This window comes from Ambystoma mexicanum, chromosome 2q (genome assembly GCF_040938575.1).
Source record: "Ambystoma mexicanum isolate Mex_15411 chromosome 2q, UKY_AmexF1_1, whole genome shotgun sequence".
Classification (NCBI taxonomy): domain Eukaryota; kingdom Metazoa; phylum Chordata; class Amphibia; order Caudata; family Ambystomatidae; genus Ambystoma; species Ambystoma mexicanum.
The window spans coordinates 1,480,090,040-1,480,115,146 of NC_090924.1; the positions used below are offsets into that span (position 1 = coordinate 1,480,090,040).

A 25,107-nucleotide genomic window follows, 5' to 3' on the forward strand; every position below is an offset into this window, starting at 1 on the left:
ACAACACATCTCCTTCCTTTCCAATGACAACTCAGATAACAATGCACCACCTGCAAGCACGTCACTACACCTACAAACACTTCACTACACCTACAAGCACTTCACTACTCTTCACTACACCTGCAAGCACTTCACTACACCTACAAGTACTTCACTACACCTACAAGCACTTCACAACACATCTCCTTCCTTTCAAATGACAACTCAGATAAATATGCACCACCTGCAAGCACTTCACTACACCTGCAAGCACTTCACTGCACCTACAATCACTTCACTACACCTACAAACACTTCACTACACCTACAAGCACTTCACTACACCTACAAGCACTTCACTACAACTACAAGCACTTCACTACACCTACATTCACTTCACTACACCTATAAGCACTTCACTACACCTACAAGCACTTCACTACACCTACAAGCACTTCACAACACATCTCCTTCCTTTCCAATGACAACTCAGATAAATATGCACAAGCACTTCACTGCCGCTACAATCACTTCACTACACCTACAAGCACTTCACTACACCTGCAAACACTTCACTGCACCTACAATCACTTCACTACACCTACTAGCACTTCACTACACCTGCAAGCACTTCACTACACCTACAATCACTTCACTACACCTACAAGCACTTCACAACACATCTCCTTCCTTTCCAATGACAACTCAGATAAATATGCACCACCTGCAAGCATTTCACTACACCTGCAAGCCAAGCACTTCACTGCACCTACAATCACTTCACTACACCTACAATCAATTCACTACACCTACAAACACTTCACTACACGTACAAGCTGTTCACTAGACCTACAAGCACTTCACTACACCTGCAAGCACTTCACTACACCTAAACTCACTTCACTACACCTATAAGCACTTCACTACACCTACAAACACTTAAAAACACATCTCCTTCCTTTCCAATTACAACTCAGATAAATATGCACCACCTGCAAGCACTTCACTACACCTACAATCACTTCACTATACCTACAAGCACTTCACTACACCTACAAACACTTCACTGCACCTACAAGCACTTCACTACACCTACAATCACTTTGCTACACCTACAAGCACTTCACTACACCTGCAAGCACTTCACTGCTCCTACAATCACTTTACTACACCTACAAGCACTTCACAACACATCTCCTTCCTTTCCAATGACAACTACGATAAATATGCACCACTTGCAAGCACTTCACTACACCTGCAAGCACTTCACTACACCTACAAGCACTTCACTACACCTACAAGCACTTCACAACACCTGCGAGCACTTCACTACACCTACAATCACTTCACTACACCGACAAGCACTTCACTACACCTACAAGCACTTCACAACACATCTCCTTCCTTTCCAATGACAACTCAGATAAATATGCACCACCTGCAAACACTTCACTACACCTACAATCACTTTACTGCACCTACAAGCACTTCACTACACCTACAAACACTTCACCACACCTACAAGCACTTCACTGCCGCTACAATCACTTCAGTACACCTACAAGCACTTCACTACACCTGCAAACACTTCACTGCACCTACAATCACTTCACTACACCTACTAGCACTTCACTACACCTGCAAGCACTTCACTACACCTACAATCACTTCACTACACCTACAAGCACTTCACAACACATCTCCTTCCTTTCCAATGACAACTCAGATAACAATGCACCACCTGCAAGCACGTCACTACACCTACAAACACTTCACTACACCTACAAGCACTTCACTACTCTTCACTACACCTGCAAGCACTTCACTACACCTACAAGTACTTCACTACACCTACAAGCACTTCACAACACATCTCCTTCCTTTCAAATGACAACTCAGATAAATATGCACCACCTGCAAGCACTTCACTACACCTGCAAGCACTTCACTGCACCTACAATCACTTCACTACACCTACAAACACTTCACTACACCTACAAGCACTTCACTACACCTACAAGCACTTCACTACAACTACAAGCACTTCACTACACCTACATTCACTTCACTACACCTATAAGCACTTCACTACACCTACAAGCACTTCACTACACCTACAAGCACTTCACAACACATCTCCTTCCTTTCCAATGACAACTCAGATAAATATGCACCACCTACAAGCACTTCACTGCCGCTACAATCACTTCACTACACCTACAAGCACTTCACTACACCTGCAAACACTTCACTGCACCTACAATCACTTCACTACACCTACTAGCACTTCACTACACCTGCAAGCACTTCACTACACCTACAATCACTTCACTACACCTACAAGCACTTCACAACACATCTCCTTCCTTTCCAATGACAACTCAGATAACAATGCACCACCTGCAATCACTTCACTACACCTACAAACACTTCACTACACCTACAAGCACTTCACTGCACCTGCAAGCACTTCACTGCACCTACAATCACTTCACTACACCTACAAGCACTTCACAGCACAGCTCCTTCCTTTCCAATGACAACTCAGATAAATATGCACCACCTGCAAGCACTTTACTACACCTGCAAGCACTTCACTGCACCTACAATCACTTCACCACACCTACAATCACTTCACTACACCTACAAACACTTCACCACACCTACAAACACTTCACTACACCTACAAACACGTCACTACACCTACAAGCTCTTCACTACACCTACAAGCACTTCACTACACCTGCAAGCACTTCACTACACCTACAAGCACTTCACTACACCTACAAGCACTTCAAAACACATCTCCTTCCTTTCCAATGACAACTCAAATAAATATGCACCACCTGCAAGCACTTCACTACACCTACAATCACCTCACTACACCTACAAGCACTTCACTACACCTACAACACTTCACTACACCTACAAGCACTTCACTGCACCTACAATCACTTCGCTACACCTGCAAGCACTTCACTACACCTACAAGCACTTCACTGCACCTACAATCACTTCGCTACACCTGCAAGCACTTCACTACACCTGCAAGCACTTCACTGCACCTACAATCACTTCACTACACCTACAAGCACTTCACTACACCTACACGCACTTCACAACACATCTCCTTCCTTTCCAATGACAACTCAGATAAATATGCACCACCTGCAAGCACTTCACTACACCTGCAAGCACTTCACTGCACCTACAATCACTTCACTACACCTACAAACACTTCACTACACCTACAAGCACTTCACTACACCTACAAGCACTTCACTACACCTACAAGCACTTCACTACACCTGCAAGCACTTCACTACACCTACAATCACTTCACTACACCTACAAGCACTTCATAACACATCTCCTTCCTTTCCAATGACAACTCAGATAAATATGCACCACCTGCAAGCACTTCACTACACCTGCAAGCACTTCACTGCACCTACAATCACTTCACTACACCTACAAACACTTCACTACACCTACAAGCACTTCACTACAACTACAAGCACTTCACTACACCTACATTCACTTCACTACACCTATAAGCACTTCACTACACCTACAAGCACTTCACTACACCTACAAGCACTTCACAACACATCTCCTTCCTTTCCAATGACAACTCAGATAAATATGCACCACCTACAAGCACTTCACTGCCGCTACAATCACTTCACTACACCTACAAGCACTTCACTACACCTGCAAACACTTCACTACACCTGCAAGCACTTCACTACACCTACAATCACTTCACTACGCCTACAAGCACTTCACAACACATCTCCTTCCTTTCCAATGACAACTCAGATAACAATGCACCACCTGCAATCACTTCACTACACCTACACACACTTCACTACACGTACAAGCACTTCACTGCACCTGCAAGCACTTCACTGCACCTACAATCACTTCACTACACCTACAAGCACTTCACAGCACAGCTCCTTCCTTTCCAATGACAACTCAGATAAATATGCACCACCTGCAAGCACTTTACTACACCTGCAAGCACTTCACTGCACCTACAATCACTTCACCACACCTACAAACACTTCACTACAACTACAAGCACTTCACTACACCTACATTCACTTCACTACACCTATAAGCACTTCACTACACCTACAAGCACTTCACTACACCTACATGCACTTCACTACACCTACAAACACTGCCCTACACACATCTCCTTCCTTACACCCACAACACAAATACACCCACACTTCATCCACACAGCAATCATTCACAGCTGAAAAATAGGTCGCACCCTGGGTGCACCAAACTGACAGGAAGGAGATATTCATTTAGACCTCCATGCCAGAAAACAGCCATACAGAGGATCGTTTTATTGAGTGCTGCAACTCATAAAGAAAATAATTTCTTGGGACAGTATCCCAACACTTTACCTCTTCGGGACACTACCCCTACACAATAACGGGACCCTATCCATACTCCATTGTGGCACTCACGCACAAACACTCGGGGCGCTACCCCCTCTACTCCATTGTGGCACTCACCCACAAGCACTCGGAGGCGCTACCCCCCCTACTCTATTGTGGCACTCACCCACAAGCACTCGGAGGCGCTACCTCCCTACACCATTGTGGCACTCACCCACAAGCACTCAGAGGCGCTACCTCCCTAAGACTGTTGTGGCACTCACCCACAAACACTTGGAGGCACTACCTCCCTACACCATTGTGGCACTCACCCACAAGCACTCAGAGGTGCTACCTCCCTAACACTGTTGTGGCACTCACCCACAAACACTTGGAGGCGCTACCTCCCTACACCATTGTGGCACTCACCCACAAGCACTCAGAGGCGCTACCTTCCTAACACTGTTGTGGCACTCACCCACAAGCATTCAGAGGCGCTACCTTCTTAACACTGTTGTGGCACTTACCCACAAGCACTCAGAGGCGCTCCCTCCCCACACTATTGTGGCACTCACCCACAAGCATTCGGAGGCGCTACCTCCCCACACCATTGTGGCACTCACCCACAAGCATTCGGAGGTGCTCCCCCCCCCCACACCAGTGTGGCACTCACCCACAAGCACTCGGAGGCGCTACCTCCCTACACCAGTGTGGCACTCACCCACAAGCACTTGGAGGCGCTACCTCCCTTCACCAGTGTGGCACTCACCCACAAGCACTCGGAGGCGCTACCTCCCTGCACCATTGTGGCACTCACCCACAAGCACTCAGAGGCGCTACCTCCCTACACCATTGTGGCACTCACCCACAAGCACTCATAGACGGTACCTCCCTACACCATTGTGGCACTCACCCACAAGCACTCGGAGGCGGTACCTCCCCACACCAGTGTGGCACTCACCCACAAGCACTCAGAGGCGCTCCCTTCCATTGTTTTGAAACACCCCCCTCACTTTTTGCTTCAACAATAGCCACACTGAGAGGACACTGTCCGCTCACTCTTAACCTGCTTTTGCTAGTGCAGTAACACATCTGCTCATCAAAACAACCTTCAACATCATCAACAAACACTCCAAGCGTGGTCCTTTACTTCCCATGAGGCACCACGCACAATATACAGCAACGTAGCGCTGAAATTACTCAAAGCGTTATACTAGCTCACTCTCTCTTGGACACATATACTCAAACGCACTCATATCATCCTCAATTTAGATTGTCCACGAAATTCCATCTTTGCCTAAAATTCCTCAATATATTATGCTTCATCTTATTAAACATGTGTGCATTTCATTCACCCACAAACTACGAGAACACACAAACACTTCATGCTCAGTCTCTGAACACTGTGCCCACTAGTGTGCATTAAACTGCTTATAACGTGTAGGCTCTAATTGCCTCTCTCATGGCCTCCATAACATATAATGCAGCCTTCAAAGGACACCTCTTCCATGTGGCATCTGAGGACCACCTTTCCTGCTACCTCTGCACCATGACTCACTGTAGGTCTCGAGTCTCACCTGACTTGGAGAATACCGGCTTTGTATGTCACTCCTTTGCGCGGTGCCGGTAACCACCTGTCCCTCGTCGGTCCCGGGGTCATCTCTCCCTTCAGTTCTTTTGTCACCAGCACGCCTCCCAACGTGTCCATGGGTGCATTCATCTAAATCCTCTGCACACCCCTTTACTTGAGCTGCAGGGACAGTGTCTTCAGGTGACCCTCTGACTTGGAAACAGCGCTTCCGAACGCAGCCACGTCCTGCATGTGACACCATGGGGTTCCACTCGGCCGCCATCACCCAGCTGCTGATAATGACGTCACCATTCTCCGGCCCTGCTCAGAGCAGATCACATCTCCTCCCACCAACTGTCACCCAGGCGGGGCTTGTGAACTGCCCCGAAAACCCCCTCATTTTAAATGCATCTCATTTCCAGAATGGGGCTTTCTTCTGGATGTAACGTTACTGGCCCCTTAGACAGGTCTCAATTCATCTCCCTTTTTCAAACTCAAGATCAATTATAATATCCCTGCAGTCCCTGCTCTGCTCAAAGGCCACAGCGCATATCTTCAAGGTGGGGCTACTTTCGCCTCGGGCCCCGCCCCAGCTGCTGCAAAGGATGCGGGGCAAGTTACGCTTCCCCCTCCTTGCCTTGTTTATCTTGAACTTCATATACTTCTCATGGGACTCTGCCCTTTTTGGGGCTCTCTTCGCACGTGTGCCTTTACGATACTCCTGGGGCTTTCTCTATCCCTCAATCCCTTGCATACTGCACCCCTGGGTTATGGGACTTACTTCCTTGATGTCTGGGGGGGCAGTGCTTCCTGTCCTTCTTCTGCTGCTCCCCCCTCAGCAGCCTTCTTGTTCTGCTCGCATGGGTTCTTAGTAATCCTCGTCGCCAGTGTTATAATGCACCTTCTGTAGTCTTCTTATGTTCCGTCAAACATCTTAATTACAAGTTACAGTAAGAACACTTGGACAGAACCACTGGGTCCCATCACCCAGCCTTAACTGACCTTGTCTAGAATCCTCACACATCATTCAACATCAAACATTCCACATGACATCACCAGCTCTCAAACAGGGACATGCACATTACAACATATCTCCTTCCTTTTCCAATGACAACACACACATTTGGAACCCACCACCTACAAGCACTTCATGCCAGATACCAGGGCCTTGCGACTGGCGTAGAGGCTACCCAGTGCTATGCAACCAGCCTAGAGGCTACACAGTGCCTTGAGATTGGCCAAGAGGCTACCCGGTGCCATGCAACCAGCCTAGAAGCTGGCAAGTGCCATGAGATTGGCCTAGAGGATACCAGGGCCTTGCCACTGGCCTACAGGTCACCTAGTGCCATGGGATTGGCCTAGAGGATACCAGGGCCTTGCGACTGGCTTAGAGGCCACCAAGTGCCATGCAACCAGCCCCGAGGCCACACAGTGCCATGGAATTGGCCTAGAGGATACCAGGGCATTGTGACTGGCTTAGAGGCTACCCAGTGCTATGCAACCAGCCTAGAGGCCACACAGTGCCATGGAATTGGCCTAGAGGATACCAGGGCATTGTGACTGGCTTAGAGGCTACCCAGTGCTATGCAACCAGCCTAGAGCCCACACATTGCCATGAGATTGGCCTAGTGGAAACCAAGGCATTGTGACTGGCCCAGAGGCTACCCAGTGCTATGCAACAGGCCTAGAGGCTACACAGTGGCATGCAGACCTCCCTTACCTCCAGGTTTTTCCCAGAGCCTCTGGGCTTTCCTGCTCTTCTCTGGGTCTCTGGGGTAGTGCATGAAACCTCAGGAATTGTCAGGGCTGTAATGAAATGTGTCACGCAGCTGCCTTCCCACTGCAGCGATCAGAGGATGCCTCCAAGAGACAAGGCACGCAACGCGGCACTGCTCAGGCTGCAAAGTCCACATGGCTCCCACTGGGGCACCGAAAAACATAACACCTCTTTTATGTTATGTTATAGAATGTATAGAGCGCACATTCGCCAAAGCCAGCTTGGCATTAATAGTTCCTTCCAAGTAGGTAGTGAAGACGTATGGCTAAAATAAAAGAAGTGACCTATCAAGGCGTGCCTAAACATACGCTGATTCCCTAGAACGCGAGCATCTCGTGGCAGTGCATGCCACAGCTTGGCAGCCGCTACCGTAAATGAACGTTGGCCAGTTCTAACCACTTTCTAGCATGGAATTACCAGTAGAGCCCGGTCAGCAATATAAAGCTGGAATTTTACCAGTCCATGGTCAGCATGATGAACGACCCAAAATGATTGAAACTCGATGCATTTAGCCACCGGGGGCCAATGAAGGTTACGCAGGATAGGCGTAATAAGCCAGTGGCCACCTGAGCCGCAGGATTCTGGAGTCGCTGAAGGCGCTTGATAAGATACAGAGGTTGTGCCAGAGTTACAGAAATCCAGGCGGCTCATTACCAGGGAGGCTACCACCGGTGCATGAAAGTGTCTCGGGAGGAAAGGAAGAACTTTCCAAAGTATTTTTAGCTGTAAATGCCCTCCCTGGCAGATGGTAACAATTTGGGCTTCCATCAAGAGAGAAGAAGACGGTTTAAATCCCAGATCCTTCACAACCGTCACCGGAGAGGGAAAGGGCCGCAGAGGGAGAGGCCAGATGGAAGTGGTCCAGAGGGCAGCAGCGGTCAGAGGTCCAGCCACAAGGAGGCAATGCTGAAAGAAAGTATTTGTTCGCATACCACGACATCTATTGGTCGGAGTCAGTCCGGTCAGGAAACATTCTACTGACATTAACTGAAGCGCACGTGCTCGTGAACTCCCAGGAACACTTGGCCCGTACGAAGTAAGGTAACAGGCCGGTCCAGAAACAATTTACCACAAAATCAAATGCACATGGCACGAATGCATCCATCCACGTGGCCCATGCAGGGAGAATTGCGCGAACTTCTGAGCATACAAGAGGAAGTGCTTAGCCAAGCTCACCATGTGTTTTTGTGCTCAGCCAAGCATTTCACCACAGAAATCTCTCGATCTGTCTCAGTCCAGCAGCCTAGGCCCTCGCTGGAAGAGATGGACCAGAGACTTTGAGGTGTGCATCAAAGCAATTGGGCCTGTAGATGACGAAAAGAAACACAGCCTCCTCACGCTGTCCATCGGCCCCAATGTCAGCGACATCGTGGATGAGTTCCCTCCCACAGACGCAACAGACACGTATGCAGACCTCAAATCGACCCTGACCAACTATTTCACTCCCCACACAAACGTGGACTACGAAAGGCACGTGTTCCACACGACCAAGCAAACAAAAGGTGAATCTATGGACGCTTTCGTCATGTGAATGTGGGTGAAGATGAAACACCGCAACTTCAACACTTCAACAACTACTCAAATGACGAAGCGCCGAGGTCGCAAATCATAGTGGGCTGTGAGTGCGTGGAATTCAGAAAAAGGCTACTGCAGAAACCTTGCACACTAGAGGAAATCTTACACCTCGCATGCACAGACGCAGCCCTAGCTTCCTAAGTTGAAGGCCTGGGTGAAATCAAAATAACCCATGGCAAATGTGAAAGCATCAACAAGCTGGAAACAACTTCCAGAGTTAGCGGCGAACCATTCTTTTACAGGAATGGGTACGAATTTCCACACGAGGGCCAATGCCCTGCCATCGGCCAACAGTGCTCAGCCTGTGGGGGGTGATAATCACTTCAAAGCAGTGTGCCGCATGTATCAGAGTCAAATGCGGGGTGAAGAGAGACAGTCGCAGGGAAAGGACAGACCAGCGCAAAGCCCTCCCAGAACAACCAGCCAAACAATGGAGCCTCCTCAGTGCAGACCGATGAAAGAAAAGCCGGAGAGAAGACCACATGACAGAACGTCGAGTGACTGGCGTGACCTCACACCAACCCCCTCAAGGTCAAGAAGAAGACCCAGGAGAAACATACGCTATTTGGTTGAGCACTCGCAATCGGACAGCAGGTTGAGCGCATCATCGGACAATGACGCAAGGGGAAGTGAGAAGCGTCGAGAAGAACCAAGAAGGAAAGAATGGGCAACCCGACGGCGGAGGAACACAGTCCAACCTTCATCATTCAAGTAAATCAGATAGCTGCTGAGTACCTAGTGGATACGGGAGCAACCGTCAACGTTATCAGCGAAGAAGTCTATGACAGCATACCGCAACCTCCGCGGCTCCAACCAGCAAAATTTCACATTTTCACATTTGGATCCAAGACACCGCTACCCTGGAAAGAGTACTTTATGGCATCATGCATGTACAAGGGACAGTCAAGGAGAATCCCCGTGCACGTACTTGAGGCCGCCACAGAGAGCGGTTGCATCCTGAGCTACAAGGCAGCCATTGACATGGGCCTCATCCATGTACTATACAGACTAATGATCCACAAATAACTTGACCCAACTGCAAAAATCGCACAGCTATTCTCAGCTCTGTTCAACGGCCTTGGAAAACTAAAAGGACACCAGATCGAACTACACATCGACCCGAGAGTTCCTCCCGTAGCTTAACACTATCGAGGAATCCCGTTAAATATACAGAGACAAGTCGAAGAGGAACTCCTCAAACTCCTCGAAGCAGACATCATTGAACCTGCAGAAGGGCCCACCCCATGGGTGTCCCCCATCATCCCCGTACCAAACAGGGACTCAACATATGCATATGCGTGGACATGTGCAGGCCGAATGAGGCCATCCTACGAGAATGCCACCAAGCTCCCTGCATCACTGATATGGTGCATCTGCTAAATGGTGCCACCATATTCTCCAAATTAGACCTCAACAAGGGACATCATCAGTTGTAATTGCGCAAAAGCTCCAGATCCATCACCACTTTTGCCACCCATTTAGGACTGTACAGGTACAAACGACTCAGTTTCAGTTTCAGAGTCTCCTCAGCTGGTGACATTGTTCAATCTGAAATCCACAACGTAATAAAACACACACCAAATTGCTTGAATTATAGCGATGATATTTTAGTCTTCGGACAAGATCAGGAACAACACGATAACACACATACTCGAATCTGCATGGCCCTAGAGGAGGCCCAACTCACTCTGAACAAAGACAAATGTGATTTCAGAAAACAAACCCTCTGATTCTTTGGACACATATTCTCATCAGATGGTATGACCCCAGATCCCAAAAAGGTTACGGCACTAAATGAGGCGGAACCTCCGAGAAACATATCGATCTTCACTCATTTCTTGGGCTTGCCAGTTACTGCACCCGTTACATACAAGACTTCGCCTCCGTCAGCGAACCCCTCAGAGCCCTAACAAAATAAAACACTGAAGTTACATGGACTAAGGAGTGTCAACAAGCATTCCATTCAATCAAACAACGCATATCAGACGCCAAGAACATGGCCTACTTCAACTCCAAACGGGAAACAGAGTTAGTCGTGGACGCTAGCCCAGTAGGCTATGGCGCCACCTTGACACAAATCAATGCCAAGGACAGCACCACAAGGTGCATTGTATGTTATGCCAGTAGGAGCCTTTCAAAAACGGAGCAGGCCTACTCACAGGCAGACAAGGAGGGACTAGCAGTGGTGTGGGCCTTTGAACACTTTCACCTTTTCCTGTACAGCAAACTGTTTACAGTAGTCACTGACCATCAGGCACTGTTGTTCATCTATGGGAATCCGCAGGCCAAGATGCCGCAGAGAATTGCCAGATGGGTATTAAGATTGCAGGACTACAGCTTCAACATAGTGCACAGACCAGGCAAGGAGCACTACCTGGCGGATTTCCTGTCGCGCCACCGCTGCAAAGAACCTCAAGTCACTCACTTCATCGCAGATCAATACATCCACTACATCATACAGGGTAACACGCCGAAATGGCTGGACCCCCATCAAATTGCACAGGAAACAGAGAACAACCAAGCTGGGGTCTGACCCTTCTTTTACTTGACTCTTCCGGCTCTGATGGCTCAGCTGCCATCACCCTTCGATGGCCTGTCTCGCTGGGAGGAACCCACGGATCATCGCGTAGCTCCCTTGGCTCTGGGTCCTTTTCCGGAGGGAGCGGTTCACAGCTCTCTCTCTTGACAAGGTGTTTGAACAGGGAGCTGTTCCTTGTGACTTCCCTGTCCTCATTGTGGGCAGTCACCATCCATCGTGCCCTTGACTGGTACGACGTTCATGGGTTTTGGGGCATACTGGGAGTCTGTCTTTTTAGTCATCGGCTGTTGGACAAGAACTTCACCTACGACCTGGAAGTCCTTGGGCACTGCTCTCTGCCTCAAATCTGATTTGCGCTTGGTCCTCTCTTTCCATTCAGTGTCTCTTCGGATTACGTCGATATCTTCCTCTCCGAAGGCATTAGCGTTCCCTCACGGTGCGAGTGTGCACGTCATACCGTACCATCAGTTCAGCTGGGGTCTTGTTGGTGGCCTCATGTGGCGTGTTGCGATAGTCACACAGGAGTCTGCATAGAGCTTGGTGAGGACTGGTGCCCTCTATGCGGGCTCTTTGCAGCGTCTTCTTTATGGAGGCCATGAAGCGCTCTGCCATGCCATTGGCCTGTGGCCACCTAGGGGTTATCTTCAGATGCTTGAACCCGAAATGTTTAGCAAATGCCGCAAACTCTTGGCTGTTGAAAGGCGGCCCATTGTCCGACTTTATTATTCTTGGGATGCCCCATTCACTGAGGACTTCATCAAGCATTCCCGCTATGTGGGCGTACGCTGTGGCAGCCACTCCTTTGTCGCTGGGGAAACAAGAATATTCATCTATGAGCAACAGGAGGTCCGTAGACATCAACGGCGACCCTCTCCCAGGGCCGATCTGGTATGTGCGTTGGCTGTACTGATCCTGGGGGCTCTGCTCGTGCTGAGCACTGGCAGGCCAGACAGATCTTGACCCAGTTGTCGACCAGTGACTCTAGGAAGGGGAACTATACGTAACAACGTAGTTGCCTCTTGATGTTCTCAGCCCCTTGGTGTCCTTCATGGGCCATTTTAACTACTTCGGCTCTGAGAGTCGCAGGAATGTCTAGTCGGCATCCTCTCAGTAGGACAGAGTGGTCTTTGACGGCCAGCTCAGTGTGGATCCTTGCCAGTCTTTCGATCTCCTCCCTGCACACCTCCGGGTGGCTCAGCATCGCTCGTCGGTTGTCCTTCCATCTATTGTTGTTGGTCAAACTGATGGCCAGTGCCATCGTTGGGTCAGCAGCCGATGCGGCTGCAACTGTTTCAAAGGACAATGCAGGAGGAAGGTAGATGGCGGCGACATGATCAATGTATTCAGCGTCACTCGCTTGGGTGGTTTGAGAGCCCGCAGGGTGGCGGGATAGGTAGGCGGCTGGATTCCAGTCACCCCCAGGCCTATGCACAATGTCGTAGTTGTACTCTTGCAGCTTGATGCCCCATCGCTCTATTCTGGGGGGCATCTTCGTGCATGGATTGCCGAACAGGGACAACATCGTTGGGTGATCCCGAATCAGTGTGAACTTCTTCGCAATTATGAAATTATGAAAGTGTTTGCAGGCCCAGACAGCTGCCAGACTCTCCTTTTTGGCCTGCGAGTATGCAGATTCAGGGGCGGGCAGGGCTCTACTTGCATAGGCAACAATTTGCCTAGGATGTATATCTGCGCCGCTTGTCTGCACTAGAACGGCCCCAAGGTCGACGGGGCTTGCATCAACAGTGATTTCAGTGTGCCAGCTTGGGTCGAAGTACGCCAGACAGTGGGCTTCATCCAGGGCTCTTTTGATGGATTCAAAGGCTTTCCGGCAGGCCGGGGTCCAGGTGAACAGCATCTCCTTTTGCAGAAGCCTCCTGATTGGCTCAGTAATGGACGCATAGTGCGGGATATATCTTGCACAATATCCAGCCATCCCCAGGAACGATAGAACGTCTGCCACTTGTAGGGGTTCCTTCAAATTGGTAATGGTGCTGACTTAATCTAGGTCAGGAGTCATACTGTTGGCGGTGAAAATGTGGCTGAAAAACTTCAGCTTGGATTTGCTGAATCGACATTTTTCAATGTTGAGCGTCAGACCTGCGTTTTGTACTGCTGCGCATGTGGCGAGCAGCGCAGCGTTGTGTGCTTCTCGTGATGTACCGAACACAAGGATGTGGTCGCTATAATTTAGCGCACCCTTGATTGGTCTAATTACTTGTCTTATGGCCTCTTGAAAGATTTTGTCTGCCGACGAGATGCCAAAGTTCAAACTCTGGTAGCGAAATAGGCCCTCATGAGTAGCAAATGTTGTGATGCCTCTTGATTCGGGATGGAGTTCCAGTTGGTGATACCCCTGAATTAGGTCAGGCTTTGAAAACATCACTGATTTATTTAGTTGTACTATCATCTCCTCAATGCACGGCCCTGGGTGTCTCCCCTATGAATAGCAGTGATCGCCATCCTCATGTCTACACAAAGGCGTAAGCGCCCACCCTCTTTTGATACAATGACTAGAGGGTACACCCACAGGGTCGGACCTGTGGCTGGTTCGATGATGCCGTCGTTGAGCAGCTGGTCTAGTTCTCTAGAGACCTCTTCCTGGAGGTGGAACCCAACCCTTCTGGCGTGCTGTGGGACAGGTCGAACGGACGGGTCGATATGAAGCTTGACAGGGGGACCTCTCAGCTTTCCTAGTCCTGTGCATAATCAGGGACATTTTTCCAGGATGTCATTTTTGGTGATGAGGTCATAGGGCGTGAAAGTATTGATTGCGCACACGGAGCCTTCGCGTCTGCAACCCTCTGCAGACGAGTTTATCACATCACCTTCACCAAAGTGGATGTCAATGATCTCCAGGCACGAGGCTGTGTGGTAACTGAGGAGGCATCAGCCTTTAGTCGGGCTTCTAATGACAAGGATGGTTGTGCCGACGCTCAAACATTTGTGGAGGGGTTGACGCTTGAAATGTCCGATGGCATGTAGGGGCACTGTCGCTGCCCATTGAAAAATCCTCCAATATGTCTTCTCTAAGGATGGTTTGTGGGGGATTTTCAGGTATTCTTATTCCACCATGATATTGACAGAAGCGCCAGAGTCTACTATAAAATGGATAAGGCTGTTTCCCATCTTGACTGGGATCCTTGAGGCCTCTCTTGCCTTCTTATCGTCTTGGATGAGGTTGACGTATTCATCGTGTGGCGGTTGGTCGTAGTAGGCGGTGCTCTGGTAAGGCGTGATTTGGTTCGGGTTGTCATATTCTTGGTAGTGTGGAGGGGGCTCATCATATTCATCGACCACGCAGCAGGGCTGGTCGTAGTAGCCATAGTCCTGGTGGTAGTCCGGTGCGTGTACTCCTTCACAGCCCTGACGTAGCGTTGTTGGTTGGGCTGGTAGAATCTTTTCTGGAAGTGCTGAGGCTGTGTTGGCCGGTAGGACATCCTGTTGGGCATCTGGGGTCTCGGGGTAGGGAACGGTCTCGCTTCCCTGCAGATGGATTGCAAGTGTACTTCCCTTCCACAGTTGGCACACCTCTGCGAGAGAGCCGGGCAGGACCCTGCATGGGGGAAAGCCATTCCACATCTATAGCGCTGCCTCTGCTGTCTGGGTCCAGGTTGGTTGGTCGATCTGTAGGGTGTGGCCCCTCTCTCCTCTGGTCGTTGAGTTGATTGCTGGACTGTGGCGATGAGTTCAACACTGTCATATTTCCCAGCTGGGGTGCTTGACATGAAGGCGGCTTGGGCATCGACCCTCTCAAATATTTGTGCGAGCTTGCTGACTTCTTCTATCGAGAGAGTCTTTTTTAGCAACTGTTTCTTGAGGGTGGGTGATAGGCAGCCCTCAATGATCCGCAGTCTTATGGCCTCATCCAGGGAGAAAGCATGGAACTGGCAGTGGGTCCCCTTGACTCTCAAGCCGGTAATAAACTCATCAACGGTCTCTTCGGGTTTCTGCGGCATTGATTGAATATATATCTCTTGTAGTCCCTGTTTGGTTCAATATTCATTTTGTTCAGGGCAGTGATCAGGGAGGCGAAATCCGGCTGGTCAGCTGCTGGGATTGTCTTACCAATTGTCTTTATCTCTCTGCCGACCAGGGTAATGAATACAACTCTCGGGTGAGGCGAGTCCCCTTCTCCTGATCCCCTCACAAAGTGATGGAAATCCTCCATCCAGTCGGTCCGTCGTGGTCCTTTATCGGCTTGTGGGGTCATAGAGAAAGGAAGTGGCATGCGCAACATGACTGATTTGGTGCTGTGCACAGGGGGTGGCGTTGCAGGGTTGCTCATGGTGGCTGGTGGATCGTGGGAGCTGGATGACTGTGTCCCTGGGTGGGGCTGCTTTTGGGCCGTTCCTTGTGGGTGTTTTCTACACTATGCCTCCTTGTAGCATTGGGGTGAGCCTGGGCCACGTTCGTGTGTGGTGGCTCACACTGGCTCAGTTGCTGGCACGTGCAAGGGTCTTGTCTGCTGCTGCGCGGTGTTGAACTGTAACCTAGGGCTGAGTAGTAGGCACATGGGGTGTCGTAGGAGGAGGAGCCGTGGCGCTAATGTAGTTGGCGTAGGGGTGGAGAGATCACCAACCTCTTTTGTGAGATGGCCGTTGGCACACGGTTCCATGGGTGGTGAGAAATCTGGGGGGAGAAAGGATAACCGTTGGCGGAGTGCCGCGTGGCTTACAAGTGGAGTGACTCCAGTTGCTCTCCATGTGGGCATCTACAGCAGGCTTGCTTCTAAGGGCTCGGGATCGAGCGTTTCAGCGTCTCGGTGGGATCGCCGGTGCACATGTCGGAGGCATTTGGAGGCATTCGGGTTGTTTGTCTCACCCTGGAGTGCAGGAAGATAGCGGGATTGCGGTGATGCGGGCCCATGAGTTGAGCATTCTTTCGCTCGGCGGGATCACCGGAGTATGCAATTGAGGTACAGGGACCAGGGACAGCGTGATGGGAATCCCCAGCCAACAGCACTTTAGAAGCGCAGTGGGATCACCCGCTAGGAGGACTGGGCTCCGGTCTGCTGGAGATGTCCCCGTCGCCAGTTGTTGCCCAAATGGGCCGTTTAATAACTGGACACAAGACCGGAGTTCAAACAATAAATCTTCTTTATTTCGTTACAAACTTGGAACTGCCATTCCGTTAACACTCCTCCCATGTCCCTCTCACGTCAATCAACACACCCTCAGAGTTTGGCGCCTCTGCCTTAAAGCGACAGAGACGAGTCACAGGGGGGTGACAGATTCTAATGGTTGCGGTACTGCTGGAGGTCGCCACTTTACAGAACCTCGCTGCAGCCAACCGGAAGTGTTCCTGACTTCACTGGAGTCTGGACTCGCATATGGTGTGTGCTGTCCATGAGCGGTATACACATGCGCACAGCTTTCTGTGCATTGATGGAGATCTTCACTAATGTGCGTACAAGCAGCCAGTGATGTTCTTGAGGCGTGCATTCAACACGAATGTATTCCGGGCTCCCAGCACCGAGCTGGGTGCAGGGGGGCACTGCATTGTGAAGACCCCCAGAAGGCCTGTCATTGTGAAGTGAGGGGGAAAAGGAAAGCATATGTATAGCACTGTTTAAGGGATAGAGGTGCAAGTGAGACACCGCGGACGTTGCACCACTGTGGTCCCACTGCTCTAAAACATGCACGGAATGCAAACAAGGGGCCTCACATGTGTTGATCATCCCCTTGTGCGTGTGCACACTTTTCTTTCTCACACATTTCACAGTGAACCCGTCTCTAAATCAGAAAGCCCTTCTGAAATTTGTGGCAACGGCCCCCTCCACTCACTGGTCTGCACAGTTGTGCACAGGGTTGGCGGGCATCTGAATGTGCAAAGGCACAATGCACACATTTGCACACATTTGGGAGGGGGCATCTGAATATGCAAATGGAAATGCACACATTTGGGGGGCATCTGAATATGCAAATGGAAATGCACACATTTGGGAGGGGGCATCTGAATATGCAAATGGAAATGCACACATTTGGGAGGGGGCATCTGAGTATGCAAATGGAAATGCACACATTTTGGAGGGGGGCATCTGAATATGCAAATGGCAATGCACACATTTGGGAGGGGGGCATCTGAATATGCTAATGGAAATGCACACATTTGGGAGGGGGGCAGCTGAATATGCAAATGGAAATGCACACATTTGGGGGGGCATCTGAATGTGCAAATCCACAATGCACACATTTGGGAGGGGGCATCTGAAAGTGCAAATCCACAATGCACACATTTGGGAGGGAGCATCTGAAAGTGCAAATCCACAATGCACACATTTGGGGGGGCATCTGAATGTGAAAATCCACAATGCACACATTTGGGAGGGAGCATCTGAAAGTGCAAATTCACAATGCACACATTTGAGAGGGGCATCTGAAAGTGCAAATCCACAATGCACACATTTGGGAGGGGGCATCTGAATGTGCAAATCCACAATGCACACATTTGGGAGGGGGGCATCTGAATGTGAAAATCCACAATGCACACATTTGGGAGGGAGCACCTGAAAGTGCAAATGGAAATGCACACATTTGGGAGGGGGGCATCTGAATATGCAAATGGAAATGCACACATTTGGGAGGGGCATCTGAATGTGCAAATGCACAATGCACACATTTGGGAGGGGGGCATCTGAATATGCAAATGGAAATGCACACTTTTGGGAGGGGGCATCTAAATATGAAAATGTAAATGCACACATTTGGGAGGGGCATCTGAATGTGCAAATGCACAATGCACACATTTGGGGGGGCATCTGAATATGCTAATGGAAATGCACACATTTGGGAGGGGGCATCTGAATATGCTAATGGAAATGCACACATTTGGGAGGGGGCATCTGAATATGCAAATGGAAATGCACACATTTGGGAGGGGGGGGCATCTGAATATGCAAATGGAAATGCACACATTTGGGAGGGGGCATCTGAATGTGCAAATCCACAATGCACACATTTGGGAGGGGGCATCTGAATGTGCAAATCCACAATGCACACATTTGGGAGGGGGCATCTGAATATGCAAATGGAAATGCACACATCTGGGAGGGGGGCATCTAAATGTGCAAATCCACAATGCACACATTTGGGAGGGGGCATCTGAATATGCAAATGGAAATGCACACATTTGGGAGGGGGGCAGCTGAATATGCAAATGGAAATGCACACATTTGGGAGGGGGCATCTGAATGTGCAAATCCACAATGCACACATTTGGGAGGGGGCATCTGAATGTGCAAATCCACAATGCACACATTTGGGAGGGGGCATCTGAATATGCAAATGGAAATGCACACATCTGGGAGGGGGGCATCTAAATGTGCAAATCCACAATGCACACATTTGGGAGGGGGCATCTGAATGTGCAAATCCACAATGCACACATTTGGGAGGGGGGCATCTGAATATGCAAATGGAAAGGCACACATTTGGGAGGGGGCAGCTGAATATGCAAATGGAAATGCACACATTTTGGAGGGGGGCATCTGAATATGCAAATGGAAATGCACACATTTGGGAGGGGCATCTGAATATGCAAATGGGAATGCACACATTTGGGAGGGGGCAGCTGAATATGCAAATGGAAATGCACACATTTGGGAGGGGGCATCTGAATGTGCAAATCCACAATGCACACATTTGGGAGGGGGCATCTGAATGTGCAAATCCACAATGCACACATTTGGGAGGGGGGCATCTGAATATGCAAATGGAAATGCACACATTTGGGATGGGGGCATCTAAATGTGCAAATCCACAATGCACACATTTGGGAGGGGGCATCTGAATGTGCAAATCCACAATGCACACATTTGGGAGGGGGCATCTGAATGTGCAAATCCACAATGCACACATTTGGGAGGGGGGCATCTGAATATGCAAATGGAAATGCACACATTTGGGAGGGGCATCTGAATATGCAAATGGAAATGCACACATTTGGGAGGGGGCATCTGAATATGCTAATGGAAATGCACACATTTGGGAGGGGGCATCTGAATATGCAAATGGAAATGCACACATTTGGGAGGGGGGCATCTGAATATGCTAATGGAAATGCACACATTTGGGAGGGGGGGCATCTGAATATGCTAATGGAATGCACACATTTGGGAGGGGGGCATCTGAATATGTTAATGGGAATGCACACATTTAGGAGGGGGCAGCTGAATATGCAAATGGAAATGCACACATTTGGGAGTGGGGCATCTGAATATGCAAATGGAAATGCACACATTTGGGAGGGGCATCTGAATATGCAAATGGAAATGCACACATTTGGGAGGGGCACAGCTGAATATGCAAATGGAAATGCACACATTTGGGAGGGGGCATCTGAATGTGCAAATCCACAATGCACACATTTGGGAGGGGGCATCTGAATGTGCAAATCCACAATGCACACATTTGGGAGGGGGGCATCTGAATATGCAAATGGAAATGCACACATTTGGGAGGGGGGCATCTAAATTTGCAAATCCACAATGCACACATTTGGGAGGGGGCATCTGAATGTGCAAATCCACAATGCACACATTTGGGAGGGGGGCATCTGAATATGCAAATAGAATGCACACATTTGGGAGGGGGCAGCTGAATATGCAAATGGAAATGCACACATTTGGGAGGGGGGCATCTGAATATGCAAATGGAAATGCACACATTTGGGAGGGGCATCTGAATATGCAAATGGAAATGCACACATTTGGGAGGGGGGCAGCTGAATATGCAAATGGAAATGCACACATTTGGGAGGGGGCAACTGAATGTGCAAATCCACAATGCACACATTTGGGAGGGGGCATCTGAATGTGCAAATCCACAATGCACACATTTGGGAGGGGGGCATCTGAATATGCAAATGGAAATGCACACATTTGGGATGGGGGCATCTAAATGTGCAAATCCACAATGCACACATTTGGGAGGGGGCATCTGAATGTGCAAATCCACAATGCACACATTTGGGAGGGGGCATCTGAATGTGCAAATCCACAATGCACACATTTGGAAGGGGGCATCTGAATGTGCAAATCCACAATGCACACATTTGGGAGGGGGGCATCTGAATATGCAAATGGAAATGCACACATTTGGGAGGGGCATCTGAATGTGCAAATGCACAATGCACACCTTTGGGAGGGGACATCTGAATATGCAAATGGAAATGCACACATTTGGGAGGGGGCATCTAAATATGCAAATGGAAATGCACACATTTGGGAGGGGCATCTGAATGTGCAAATGCACAATGCACACATTTGGGGGGTGGGCATCTGAATATGCTAATGGAAATGTACACATTTGGGAGGGGGTATCTGAATATGCAAATGGAAATGCACACATTTGGGAGGGGGCATCTGAATATGCAAATGGAAATGCACATATTTGGGAGGGGGCATCTGAATATGCAAATGGAAAATGCACACATTTGGGAGGGGCATCTGAATATGCAAATGGAAATGCACACATTTGGGAGGGGGGCATCTGAATATGCTAATGGAAATGCACACATTTGGGAGGGGGGCAGCTGAATAAGCAAATGGAAATGCACACATTTGGGAGGGGGGCATCTGAATATGCAAATGGAAATGCACACATTTGGGAGGGGCATCTGAATATGCAAATGGAAATGCACACATTTGGGAGGGGGGCAGCTGAATAGGCAAATGGAAATGCACACATTTGGGAGGGGGGCATCTGAATGTGCAAATCCACAATGCACACATTTGGGAGGGGGCATCTGAATGTGCAAATCCACAATGCACACATTTGGGAGGGGGGCCTCTGAATATGCAAATGGAAATGCACACATTTGGGAGGGGGGCATCTAAATGTGCAAATCCACAATGCACACATTTGGGAGGGGGCATCTGAATGTGCAAATCCACAATGCACACATTTGGGGGTCTTTTGTGAATATGGTGCAGTTTAATTTTGCTAAACTGAAGTTTTTTGTGAACATTTGCTTTGTGTGATGCCGGCCTGTAGTCTGTGGCTTGAGGTGAAAGCCCCCCCTTACTTCCCTAAGGTGCACATTCCATTTCTAATCTCACATTCAGGTGATGGTGTGGATCCATGGGGGGCAGTTACATATTCTCAGTCTGCACTTAGTGTCTCACATTCAGGTGATGGTGTGGATCCATGGGGGGGGCAGTTACCTATTCTCAGTCTGCACTTAGTGCCTCACATTTAGGTGATGGTGTGGATCCATGGGGGGGGGCAGTTACATATTCTCAGTCTGCACTTAGTGCCTCACATTCAGGTGATGGTGTGGATCCATGGGGACAGTTACCTATTCTCAGTCAGCACTTAGTGCCTCACATTCAGGTGATGGTGTGGATCCATGGGGGGGGCAGTTACATATTCTCAGTCTGCACTTAGTGCCTCACATTCAGGTGATGGTGTGGATCCATGGGGACAGTTACCTATTATCAGTCTGCACTTACTGCCTCACATTCAGGTGATGGTGTGGATCCATGGGGGGGGCAGTTACCTATTATCAGTCTGCACTTAGTGCCTCACATTCAGGTGATGGTGTGGATCCATGGGGACAGTTACCTATTATCAGTCTGCACTTAGTGCCTCACATTCAGGTGATGGTGTGGATCCATGGGGGCAGTTACCTATTATCAGTCTGCACTTAGTGCCTCACGTTCAGGTGATGGTGTGGATCCATGGGGACAGTTACCTATTATCAGTCTGCACTTAGTGCCTCACATTCATGTGATGGTGTGGATCCATGGGGACAGTTACCTATTATCAGTCTGCACTTAGTGCCTCACATTCAGGTGATGGTGTGGATCCATGGGGGGCAGTTACCTATTATGAGTCTGCACTTAGTGCCTCACATTCAGGTGATGGTGTGGATCCATGCGGGGGGGCAGTTACCTATTCTCAGTCTGCACTCAGTGCCTCACATTCAGGTGATGGTGTGGATCCATGGGGGACAGTTACCTATTCTCAGTCTGCACTTAGTGCCTCACATTCAGGTGATGGTGTGGATCCATGGGGACAGTTACCTATTATCAGTCTGCACTTAGTGCCTCACGCTCAGGTGATGGTGTGGATCCACGGGTACAGTTACTTATTATCAGTCTGCACTTAGTGTATCACATTCAGGTGATGGTGTGGATCCATGGGGGCAGTTACCTATTATCAGCCTGCACTTAGTGCCTCACATTCAGGTGATGGTGTGGATCCATGGGGAGCAGTTACCTATTATCAGTTGCACTTAGTGCCTCACATTCAGGTGATGGTGTGGATCCATGGGGACAGTTACCTATTATCAGCCTGCACTTAGTGCCTCACATTCAGGTGATGGTGTGGATCCATGGGGGGGGGCAGTTACCTATTACCAGTCTGCACTTAGTGCCTCACATTCAGGTGATGGTGTGGATCCATGGGGGGGGCAGTTACCTATTACCAGCCTGCACTTAGTGTATCACATTCAGGTGATGGTGTGGATCCATGTGGGCAGTTACCTATTATCAGCCTGCACTTAGTGCCTCACGCTCAGGTGATGGTGTGGATCCATGGGGGGGCAGTTACCTATTATCAGCCTGCACTTAGTGTATCACATTCAGGTGATGGTGTGGATCCATGGGGGCAGTTACCTATTATCAGCCTGCACTTAGTGCCTCACGCTCAGGTGATGGTGTGGATCCATGGGGGGGCAGTTACCTATTATCAGCCTGCACTTAGTGCCTCACGCTCAGGTGATGGTGTGGATCCATGGGGGGCAGTTACCTATTATCAGCCTGCACTTAGTGCCTCACATTCAGGTGATGGTGTGGATCCATGGGGGGGCAGTTACCTATTATCAGCCTGCACTTAGTGCCTCACATTCAGGTGATGGTGTGGATCCATGGGGGGGGGGGCAGTTACCTATTCTCAGTCTGCACTTAGTGCCTCACATTCAGGTGATGGTGTGGATCCATGGGGACAGTTACCTATTATCAGTCTGCACTTAGTGCCTCACATTCAGGTGATGGTGTGGATCCATGGGGGCAGTTACCTATTATCAGTCTGCACTTAGTGCCTCACATTCAGGTGATGGTGTGGATCCATGGGGGCAGTTACCTATTATCAGTCTGCACTTAGTGCCTCACGCACAGGTGATGGTGTGGATCCATGGGGACAGTTACTTATTATCAGTCTGCACTTAGTGCATCACATTCAGGTGATGGTGTGGATCCATGGGGGGGCAGTTACCTATTATCAGCCTGCACTTAGTGCCTCACGCTCAGGTGATGGTGTGGATCCATGGGGGGGCAGTTACCTATTATCAGCCTGCACTTAATGCCTCACGCTCAGGTGATGGTGTGGATCCATGGGGGGGCAGTTACCTATTATCAGCCTGCACTTAGTGCCTCACGCTCAGGTGATGGTGTGGATCCATGGGGGGGCAGTTACCTATTATCAGCCTGCACTTAGTGCCTCACATTCAGGTGATGGTGTGGATCCATGGGGGGGCAGTTACATATTCTCAGTCTGCGCTTAGTGCCTCACGCTCAGGTGATGGTGTGGATCCATGGGGGGGCAGTTACCTATTATCTGCCTGCACTTAGTGCCTCACGCTCAGGTGATGGTGTGGATCCATGGGGGGGCAGTTACCTATTATCAGCCTGCACTTAGTGCCTCACATTCAGGTGATGGTGTGGATCCATGGGGGGCAGTTACCTATTATCAGCCTGCACTTAGTGCCTCACATTCAGGTGATGGTGTGGATCCATGGGGGGGGCAGTTACCTATTCTCAGTTTGCACTTAGTGCCTCACATTCAGGTGATGGTGTGGATCCATGGGGACAGTTACCTATTATCAGTCTGCACTTAGTGCCTCACATTCAGGTGATGGTGTGGATCCATGGGGGCAGTTACCTATTATCAGTCTGCACTTAGTGCCTCACGCTCAGGTGATGGTGTGGATCCATGGGGGGGCAGTTACTTATTATCAGTCTGCACTTAGTGTATCACATTCAGGTGATGGTGTGGATCCATGGGGACAGTTACCTATTATCAGTCTGCACTTAGTGCCTCACATTCAGGTGATGGTGTGGATCCATGGGGGCAGTTACCTATTATCAGTCTGCACTTGGTGCCTCACGCTCAGGTGATGGTGTGGATCCATGGGGGGCAGTTACCTATTATCAGCCTGCACTTAGTGCCTCACGCTCAGGTGATGGTGTGGATCCATGGGGGGGCAGTTGCCTATTATCAGCCTGCACTTAGTGCCTCACGCTCAGGTGATGGTGTGGATCCATGGGG

At 49.5% G+C, this 25,107-nt stretch overlaps 1 protein-coding gene across 1 annotated transcript in view; it reads left to right on the forward strand.

The window, feature by feature from the left end:
• LOC138570298 (fatty acyl-CoA hydrolase precursor, medium chain-like) overlaps positions 1–25,107 on the forward strand; it is a 373,857-nt gene that overhangs the window by 32,112 nt on the left and 316,638 nt on the right. The gene's annotated exons all lie outside the window — the stretch shown is intronic.